Source organism: Meriones unguiculatus (assembly GCF_030254825.1).
Source record: "Meriones unguiculatus strain TT.TT164.6M chromosome 13 unlocalized genomic scaffold, Bangor_MerUng_6.1 Chr13_unordered_Scaffold_39, whole genome shotgun sequence".
NCBI classification, from domain to species: domain Eukaryota; kingdom Metazoa; phylum Chordata; class Mammalia; order Rodentia; family Muridae; genus Meriones; species Meriones unguiculatus.
Window position 1 is genome coordinate 1,508,860 of NW_026843648.1, and position 10,382 is coordinate 1,519,241.

Genomic DNA, 10,382 nt, shown 5'->3' on the forward strand with positions numbered 1-10,382 from the left:
ATGGTGCTTGAGAAAGATCCCCAAAACTATAGCTGTGCTGACAGATAAACACAAAGCCATGCAGGCCAGGACCAAACCCAGAGGATCCTCAAATGACAGGAAGGTCACTGCCATGGGCAGGCACTTGTTTCTCTCAAGGTTTGGGTACTCTTGAATTCAGCAAGGGATACACTCCTGCTGATCTGTGGGGAGAAAGTAAATCAACATCTCAACTCCTACAAGTCACTCCATGTTCAGTGCATGAAGAAAGATTTCCAATGATACTGTGTGCATCCTATCACATTCTCTTTTACTATAGTACCAAGAAGGACACTAAACATACATTATTTGTCATTTGAGGTAATGGTTGCCTAAGGTTTTTTTTCTAGCTAGATCTATGATTAAAGATGTGAGTATTTTTTGTGTTTTTCTCAGTCAATTGTGTTATTTATGCTTTATTCTGTCACCCTTGTTTATCATTAATTTTTACAATTTATTCACTTTGTATCCCAATTGTAGCCCCCTCTCTCTTCTCCTCTAGGTCCCAGCATCCCTCCCTACTTCTCTCCTATCCTTCTCCTGTAGTCCTCTGATAGGGAAGGTCCTATCAGACCCTGTCCTATCAGGTTCCTTTAAGACTCCCTGTATCCTATTCATCTGTAGGTTGACTAGGTGGTCCCACCAGGGAGAAGTGATCAAGAAGCAGGCAGCCAAGTTCAGAGACTGTCTCTTCTCCCCTTACTAGGGATCCCATAGGGACACTGAGCTGTCTATGTGCTACATCTGAGCAGGGGGTCTAATTCCTCTCATGCTCTTTGGTTGATGCATGAGTCTATGCAGGGCCCCAGGACCCAGATTTTTTTTTGTCGGTCTCCTTGTGTGACTCCTGTCCCCTTTAGGTCCTTCTATCTCCCACTTCTTCAATAAGACATTTTGTGCTCTATACAAAATTTTGCTGTGGGTCTCTGTATCTGCTTCAATCACCTCTTGAGTGGAGTCACTTAGTGTTCATCTGTGAAAGGCTCCTATCCTGTTCTCTCTCTTCTATGCGTTCTGGCGTCTATCCTGTTTTCTTTTCTGAATGAGAATTAAGCATCTTCCCTATGTTTCTCTGTTTCTCCTTGTACTTTAGGTTTTTAAGGTCTGTAGATTTTAGTATGTCCAATCTATATTGTATGGGTAATAATCACTTGTAAATGAATATATACCATACATGTATTTCTGCTTCTGAGATATATCACTCAGGGTGATTTTTTTTAGTTCCATCCATTTGCCTGCAAATTTCATGATTTTCTTGTTTTTAATATCTGAGTAGTATTTCCTTGTGTAAATGTACCACAATTTCTGTATCCATTCCCCCATTGAGGGACATCTAGTTTGATTCCAGATTCTGGCTATTATGAATAAAGCTGTTATTGTCATAGTTGAGCAAATGTCCTTGTTGTATGGTTGAGCATCTTTCTGATATATGCCTAGGAGTTTTTTAGCTGAGTCTTGGGGTAGCAGTATTCCCAGTTTTCTGAAAAAGCACCAGACTGATTTCCGAAGCAGCTGTACAAGTTGAGATTTTCACCAGCAATGGAGGAGGGTTCTCCTTTCTGCACATCTTCTCCAGCATGAGTTGTCCCTTGAGTTTTTTCTCTTAGTCATTCTGTTGGGTGAGAGGTGGAGTCTCAGAGTCGTTTTGATTTTCATTTCTCAGATTTTTAAGGATGTTGAGCATTTTAAGTGTTTCTACACCATTCAATATTTCTCTGTTGAGAATTTCTGTTTAGCCTTGAATCATATTTTAAATTGGATTATTTGATTTGTTGGGTTATTTATATATTCTGGATATTAGCCTTCTGTCAGATGTAGAGTTGGTGAAGATCCTTTCCCAGTCTGTAAGCCATCCTTTTGTTCTGCTGACAGTGTCCTTTGCTTTAGGGAAGATTTTCAGTTTCATGAGATCCCATTTATTGATTGTTGATCTTTGAGCCTGTGCTGCTGGTGTTCTGTTCAAGAAGTTGTCTCCTGTGCAAATATGTTCAAGCCTCTTCCTCAATTTTTTTAATAACAGATTAAGAATGTTAGTTTTATGTTGAGGTATCTGATCCACAAGGAATTTACTTTTGTGCAGGGTGATAAGTATGGATCTATTTGTATGTGTGGACATCCAGTTAGACAAGCACCATTGGTTGAAGATGTTCTTTTTTCCATTGAATGGTTTTGGCTTCTTTGTCAAAAATCAGGCATTGTAGGTGTGTGGGTTTATTTCTGGGTCTTTGATTCAATTCCACAGATCCACCAGTATGTTTCTATGCCAGTACCACACCGTTTTTACTGTTTTTCTGTAGTACAGCTTGAGATCCAGGATGGAGATACCTCCAGAAGTTTTTTATTGTACTGAATTCTTTTAACTATTCTGGATTTTTTGTGTTTTTTATGTAATGTTGAGAATTGTTATTTCAAGGTCTGTAAAGAATTGTGTTGGTATTTTGATGGGAATTGCATTGAATCTCTACATTTCTTTTGGTAGAATGGCCATTTTGCTGTTTTTTCTTACTGGTCAATGAGTATGGGAGATCATTCCATCTTATGATATCTTCTTCAATTTCTTTCTTCAAAGACTTGAAGTTTTTTATACAGATTTTGCACTTGCTTGGTTAGTCACACCAGTGCACTTTATGCTATTTGTAGCTATTGCAAGGTTGTTTTTTCTCCCTAATTTCTTTCTCAGCCCTCTTGTCTTTTCTATACAAGAGGGCTTCAGATATTTTTTAGCATCTTTGTATACAGCCACTTTGCTGAAGGTGTTTATCAGCTGTAGTACTTCTCTGGTAGAATTTTTAGGGTCACTCATGTATACTGTCATATCATTTGTGAATAGTGATACTTTGACTTTTTCCCTTCTGCTTTGTATCCCCTTGATTTCCTTTAGTTGTTTTACTGCTCTAGCTAGAACTTCCAGTACTATGTTGAAGAGAAAGGAGAGAGTGAGCAAAGTTGGCTTGTCTCTGATTTCAGTGGGATTGATTTAAATTGCTTTCCATTTAGTTTGCTATAGGCTTGTTGTATATTATCTTTGCTGTGTTTAGGCATGTGCCTTTTATCTCTGATATCTCCAAAACTTTAAATATTAATGGAACTTGGATTTTATTAAATGCCTTTCAGCATCTATTGAGATGATTTTGTGGTTTTTGTTTCTCAGTTTGTTTAAGTCGTGGATTACACTGATGGATTTCTGTAGATTGTACCTCCCCTGCATGCCTAGAATGAAGCCTACTTGGTCAGGATAGGTGAGATATTTGATGTTTTCTTGGATTCATTTTGCGAGTATTTTATTGAGTATTTTTGTTTCAATATTCATAAGAGAGATTGGTTTGAAATTATCTTTTTTAGTGTATCCCTGCCTTTTAGTTAGCCTTTGTGAGGTTTAGGTATCAAGGTGAATGTGGCCTCATAGAATGAGTTTGGTAATGTTCCTTATTTTTCTGTTTTGTGAAATAGTTTGAAGAGTATTGGTGTTACCTCTTCTTTGAAGGTCTAGTAAAATTCTGCGCTGAAACCATCAGGCTCTGGGCTTTGTTTGGCAGGGAGAATTTGATGATTGCTTCTATTTCATTAGGGCATATAGGTCTATTAATTTAGTTACCTGATCCAGATTCAACTTTGATAAGTGGAATCTAGCAAGAAAATATTCCATTTCATTTAGATTTTCAAATTTTGTGGCATATAGACTTTTAAGGTAAAACCTAATGATTTTTTAATTTCCTCAGTGTCTGTAATTATACCTCCTTTTATTTTCTGATTTTGCTGATTTGTATAGTGTCCCCCTGTGTTTTAGTTAGTTATGCTAAAGGTTTCTCTATCTTTGTCATTTTCTCCAAGAACAAGCTCTTGCTTTTGTTTATTTTTTGAATTGCTTTCTTTGTTTCTAATTTATTGATTTCTGCCCTAAGTTTGATTATTTCTAGCCATATACTCCTCTTGTGTATGTCTGCTTCCTTTTGACTAGGTCTTTCAAGTGTGCTGTTATGTTGATTTGAGATGCTTCAGATTTCTTTATGAAGTCACTTAGTTCTATGAACTTTCCTCTTAGAATTACTTTCATTATGTCTCATTAGTTTGGGTGAGTTGTGCCTTCATTTTTGTTAAATTCTAGAAAGTCTAATTAGTTTATTTTTTCCATAATCCAGCTGTCATTGAGTAGAGTTCACTTTCCATGCATATGCAGGCTGTTTACTATTTTTGTTACTATTAAGGTCTATCTTTAGACCATGTTTTTCTAATATGATACAAGGGATTATATTGGTATAATGTTTTTTTTTGGATGTATACAATTTACCCTTGTTCATTCAAATGCTGATTTCTCTATTCCACTGCCTGGTTTCAATGCAAATATTGCATTGTGATGCTTTTTCTAAGCATCGCCTGTCTCAAGTTTGCATAAACATGCCACCATTTGTTCTCTATATTGTCAATTAAAACAACCAGCCCCAATACTGAATAATGGAGAGGATAAGGTGAGACATCCTGGTCCAGAGTGGGAGGAAGAGAAAGGAGACAGGAGAGGAGAGGAGGAGAATCTGCAGGAGAGGGCTTGGCACCACATGCAGAAATTAACTGGAACTAAAATATCACAAAAAGCAAGTATGATGGGTGAATCTGAATCCTAGGAATCTCTGCGGGCTTGGAGGTTTAGGATGGAGTAACTGTTAGCCAACATTGTGCTCTAGGTTAATTAATTAAATCCTAGTCTCTGTGTGGTGATTTGGTTATACAGCTGTTTAGGAATAACCACTGCTTAACCAAAAGATTTATCAATAGTAAATATTAATAATCTACAACAAATGGCACTCAACTAATCTAAGTATCCACACCCTTTAAATCCTACTTTAATTTAATTTGGTGGGGGAGAGGAATAAGCTCTCAGTGATACAACCCAAACTTTAAACCTAAAAACTCCCAGATAAATTACTGGCTCTTTAAAAGAGACTCTTAAACATGCCTCAGAGCAAAAGACAGCCTACTGTGGGCAGACCTGAGACTGAACAAAACTGGTTGCAACTACAGTCTAACAGGATGAGAGATAAAACAGACTTCTTTGAGCTTGGCTGATAATCTCTTCTACAGTTTTAAGACAGAAATAAAGGAAAGTTTAGAAATTATGACCATGGTTACATTCATATTCCTCAATTTAACTTTAAAAATTGATTTAGCCTTTTATGTGTTCTCAAAGGCAAAGGCTTTCGAAAAGATACTGGAACAACACAAAGAACAAGTAGAACAATATGAAGAAAAAAATGAAGGTTGGAAACAGGACATAAAACGAGATACAAAAACTTACAGAACATGATAAACAACAGGAAAAGAGGGCAGAGGTTTTAGAAAATATACTGGAAAACACAAAGAACAAGTAGAACAATATAAAGAAAAAATTAAAAGTTAGAAGCAAGGCATAAAACAAGACATTCCAGAGATTATTGAACAAAACAAAAAATAGAGAGATGGGTGTAAAATATGGGTACAGACCTTAAAAAAAGAGTTTAGAATACTAAGTAATACTCAGGCAGACGCAAAAGATAATAATATAGAAAGCCAAACAAAGTTGGTTAGAAAACAAATGTTAGCTTATCCAGTCAGTGTACAACAGAGACCAGCAGATGATTACCCACAGGATTACCATGAGGCTGAATGGCACCCTGTGGAAGTGCTAGACCTGAGAAAGTTTAAAGAGAGTGTCACCAATTTTGGAATGCATTCACCATTTGTTAAACAAATGCTGACTTCCTGGCCAATCAGTATAGTAATCCCAAAGGAATGGGAGGATATGGCAAAGACAATAAAAGAACCTGAGCCATATTTACAATGGCTATCATGGTGAAGAGAAGAGGCTAGAGAGATAGCATACAAAATAGAGCCAGGGCTGTTGGTATTTTTAAGGAATGGCTGCTTGGTGATGGCCAATAGGCTCACACAGAGATACAAGCTGTATATAATGAAGAAACCTTAGTATTATGTCACCTAGCAGCCTTAAATACCTGGGACAAGGTTGAGGGATCAGGAAAAAGGCTTGAGCCATTCTCTCAGGTCATACAAGCTCCAAGTGAAACATTCACTAATGTTTTGCAAAGCTGGGGATACAAGTATATCAGATCCACTAGCTAGAAAAGCACTAATAGAACCTTTAGCTTTTGAAAATGCAAAGATTTTGATTGTAAAGAGGTAATACGGCCATTAAAAGCAAGGTGTGCACAAATAGACGAATGTGTTATAAATAGGATTGACATCAGACCTCAATTTGACCTTGATAGGAGAAGCTACCCCTAAAAACATTGGGAAATGTCTTAATTTTGATGAGCAAGGTTGCTGCAAATGGAGTTACCAGGAAAAACAAAATAATTCAAAAAGGGAGCCTATACGTCCTAGAATATGCAGAAGATGTGCAAGGGTTGACATCGGATAAGTGAATATAGAGCACAGATAAATGGGGTAATTCTTTATCAAAAAATGCCTGAAGGGGCCTGTCTCAAGCCCCAATACAGGACAGGGATACTCCTTCACAAGAAAGATAAACACCACTGCTCTGGGAATAAACATTAAAAATTTCAACAGTGAGGCCAGGGTAGGTTTTATAGGTAAATAAATAAAAAAAAAGGAAGGGAAGGGAACAAAAAAGCAAATATATTGGCAAACCTCTATAAATGATCATAGGGCAAAGTTAAAGATAATTTTAAATAGTATTGAAATTGAATGTGTGGTGGATACTGGGACTGATGTCACAATTATTACTTGTAAATCCTGGCCTCCAAATTGGCCACTTCAGGAGGTGGATATTCAATTCCAAGGAGTTGGGACTTTATCTAAAGTGAAACAAAGTGTTAGATGGTTTAAATGTACAGAACCAGAAGGTCAAATAAGAAAACTAAGACCATATGTGGCTGAGATAGCCATAAACTTATGGAGAAGAGATGTGTTACAATAATGGAAGACCCACATTAACATCCCCCCATGTTATGAGGCAAAAAACAGGTAATACTCCTGATAAAGAAGCTAAAATTATTTTAAAATGCTATCAAAAACAGTTTCAGACTGTCCAGGCTGTCCATAAACAAAATACAGCAGAGGCCATTTTTTCAACTGCCTGTTGGAAAGCCACTGCTGATAAAATTCCCACAGCCTTACCACTAAGGTGGTTGGAAAACCAACCTATTTGTATTGAACAATGGTCTATGAGTAAAGAAAAATTACTGGCACTAGAACAGCTAGTCCTGGAACAACTGGAGGCTCAGCATATAGAGGAGTCCAACAACCCTTGGAATTCTCTGGTATTTGTCATCAAGAAGAAATCTGGCAAATGGAAGATGTTAACAGATCTCAGAGCCATTAAAAAATTATTCCAGCAATGGGGTCATTACAATCCGGAATCCCATTGCCTTCCGTGTTACCTAAACAATGGCCTATTACAGTGATTGATATAAAGGATTGCTTTTTCACAATTCCTTTACATGAGTATGATAGGGAAAGGTTTGCTTTCTCAGGACCCACTTTGAATAGAAGCTGTCCAATAAAGAGATACCACTCGAGGGTCTTACCACAAGGGATGTTGAACAGTCCTACTTTGTGCCAATATTTTGTACAACAACTGTTGGAGGTAATTTGTAAGCAGTTTCCTCAATGAATAATTTACCACTATATGGATGATATCTTATTGGCTGATTCAGATAGAAAAACATTAGAAAATATATTTGATGAAATAAATAGAACTTTGCCTTGTTGGGGTTTAGAGATTGCGCCCGAAAAAGTACAAAGAGGAGATTCTATTAATTACCTATGATACAAAATAGGTCTACAAAAAAACTCAACAACTTGGAAGAACCCAATTAAAAACTCTCAATGATTTTCAAAAAATTACTGTAAGATATTAACTGGCTATAGCCTACATTTTGTTTAGCTACTCAAAGCTAAATAACTTATTTTAAACCTTATATGATGATAAGGACTTTAAATGTCCAAGAACGTTATCAACTGAAGATGAAAATGAATTGGCTCTGGTAGAAAGGAAATTACAAGATGCATATATAGACCATATTGATCCAAAGACGGCCTATATTTTGGTTATCTTGCTTTTCACTCATTCTCCCACAGGAATTCTAATGCATAAGGTGGACTGTGTCTTAGAATGGGGTATTTTTGGTACACAAGCAAAATAAAAAAAAATTAAAAATCGATATAGAAAAGTTCCTGAATTACTCTTAAAAGGAAAAATGAGACTTCATCAGTTGGCTGGAATAGATCCAGCTGGAATTGTGGTGACCTTTCCCAATGCTGAGATTGTATCATTATGGGCAGTGAACAGATATTGGCAAAGAGCTTGTTGTGAGTTTTTCGGAGAAATCAGCAACAGATACCCCAAAATCAAGTCACTTCAGTTTATAAAAAGAAACAATTGGATTCTTCCTCATATAATAAAAGGAACTCCAATTTTTGGAGCTCCCATATTTTATACGGATGCCAATAAATCAAAAATGGCAGGTTCTAAGTCAGAAAATCTGAGTAAAGTGATGGAGAGTGCTTATGATTCAGTTCAAAAATCAGAATTATATGCAATTCTCTTGGTGTCATCAAATTTTCAAGAATTTCTTAATATAGTCACTGACTCTCAATATGCAGAAATTATTGTTCTACATATAGAAACTTCTGATCTAATTCAGGATTATTTGGACTTAACTTCACTGTTTCTTCAATTACACCGAGTAATAAGAAATAAAAATAATACATTGTATATAACATAGATCAGATCTGATATGCATCCACCAGGCACTCTAGCACAGGCAATGATGAAATTGATCAACTATTGACAGGAAGTTTGTTTGAGGCCTCAGAATTTCATTTTAAAAACAGTATGTTAACAGCAAAGGTTTAAAAAGAGAGTTTTCTATCACTTGGCAACAAGCCAAAGAAATTGTGCGAAAATGTCCCACTTGTTCTTTATATAATTAAACTCCACTACCTGCAGGAAGTAACCCAAATGGTAAACAAAGAAATGAAATTTAGCAAATCATGTGTTTTATTTTATAGAGTTTGGTAAACTGAAATATGTGCACCATACTATAGACACATATTCAGGGTTCCAATGAACAAAAGCCACAAGTTCTTTTTTCTTTTTTCAATGCAGTTTATTCAGGAACCTTGAACAATCATCTGACCCTGGGAAAAGCCAGCCCACAGGTTAAATATCCTCTGGGTAGCCAACCTCAGCATGCCACGTGGGCAATGAAGATAGGTCCACATACATGGAAGCAAGCCAGATCCTCAGCCTTAGCCAAATGCGGAGTTGTTTGTGACAGAGAGCACTCACCATCGGGAAGGTGGAAGGCGGAAACCAGCTCCATCTTTCAGGTGAAGCCACAAGTTCTAAGAAGGCTGATTTAGTTATTACAAATTTATTAGAAGTTCTGGAAGTTATGGTTATGCCTACACAAATCAAGTCTGATAATGTTACAGCATATGTCTTTAATAAAATGGAAAGATTTTTTTACATATTATAAGCTAAAACATGTAACAGGTATTCCGCAGAATCCTGCCAGTCAAGCAGTCATTGAAAAATTGAATCATACTTTAAGGGACATGCTTAACAAACAGAGAGGGGTTTTAACCCCCCCCCCCACGAGATAGATTACATAATGCTTTTTTGACCTTAAATTTCTTAAATGTTAATGAACAACAAACAACAGCTGCACAAAGACACTGGGTTATAGAAAAAAAATTGCTGAATTATTTCAGCCTATATATTTCAAAGATACCCTAACTTCACAATGAACAGTAGGGGATGTATTACATACTGGGGAAGAGGTTTTTCATATGTTCATACAGGAGAAGAGAAATTATGGGTTCCTTCAAAACAAATAAAAATCAGATATCACAGAGGAAGACCACCCGAAAACCTTGGTCACACACAAGAAGAAAGAAATTAAGAATACCAAACAAAACAGGCAATATAAATTGATAATCGCTTCACATAATTCTAAAGCTGACTGAGACATAAAAAATGTCTCTAGCCAGAACTTCAGCAGTACATGACCAATAAATCCTTGGCTATAATATCCTCAATTTTTATTATGTCATTCTTTTAATTGGCATTGATAAAATTGGTTTACAGTTTAATTTCATTCTGAACATCTCATACATTTATAATTTTAGAACTGTATAATGCTTGTGAGAAATTATATGTTTGCAGAACAAAAGGAGTGAATACTGGAGATGCTGGACCAAACCTGACAGAATTTTTCTTCCAGCATGCTGAGATATTGACACATCTGTTTGTATCTTGCATGTTCCAGAATTGTGCTTGTTCCTGCCTCAACAACTTCAATTGCTGTTTCTCATCACGGCCTGCTCCCAAGAGAGCTTTGAAGAAA